The following is a 1,077-nucleotide window of genomic DNA, read 5'->3' as shown; positions in this document are numbered from 1 at the left end:
TATATGTATTCACTATTGTATAGGGAAGTATTTATTATGAAGGCACTTAAAGGGGAAAATATCAGATTTATCATCAGATTTGATCATAATACTTCTATGGAACCGGACATGCGTTCTCCAGTACATTGTAGTGTAATTTAGAGTATTCGTCTGAACTGATAAGGACTCCATTAATTTTGATTTGTAATGTTACGTCCCATCGCTAGTAATTAATCCTTTGTATGAATAAAGTTCAGGGACAAGACTATACTCATACACAGTAGTAACTTTATAGGAGTGAGGCTTCCGGTTGGTTAAATATAGATCTAGAATTAGTAATTTGGTTTACCGTTGGAAAAGACCGAAAATAGTTGTAAAAGGAGGTAGAGCTACAGTTGATGTCAGATTAAAGTTAGGGGTAGGGTTAATCTGAACTTAGCCTACATAGTGAATTGTGGAACGAACAATAAGTAGTGTTAGACGCATGGAAATGATCAGGTAGCGGACAACGACATAAATGATAATAAAAGAAGATTGAGTTTAATATGACCTTTAACAGTACGAATTTGTTCCGAAATGGAAGCTTGATGTAGCACGTGGTATCGTGTTATTAAAATATAGAGATGTTTGATTTAACGCTCTGACGTAGAAGAAAAATCAGATCATACAAACATCTTCGATCAACGCTGTAAGGAGATGAAAAAACAAACATACAAACGAACAAAATATTCAATAAGAGACAGTTATTAATTTATGAAAGAAATTACAACCTTGGTGATAAGGGGACGATCAAACCAAGCTATAACTGAGAGTAACACAATTCATGTTTTGGGATTGATAAAACCCCACTTAAAAATCCAGTAACCAAGTTACCGAGGAGAAGACAATCTGAAATAAACTTGCAGAAAAACCCGAACAACAAAACTTGTAATTACCGTTAAAGAATCCGAACATACCAAAAAACTGAAACACCAAACACACAAGCGGTATATAAAAGCTATAGGATGAATGACACGCAATACGACATGCAGCAAACAACTAGAATGCTCTAAAATACAACTTAACCAGCAGAAGGTAGACATACCAACTGAGATATGA

Source organism: Perna viridis, chromosome 13 (genome assembly GCF_037379345.1).
Source record: "Perna viridis isolate PV_CMFRI_1.1 ecotype Kerala chromosome 13, ASM3737934v1, whole genome shotgun sequence".
In the NCBI taxonomy this organism is placed as follows: domain Eukaryota; kingdom Metazoa; phylum Mollusca; class Bivalvia; order Mytilida; family Mytilidae; genus Perna; species Perna viridis.
Note: the sequence above shows the minus strand (reverse complement) of the source record.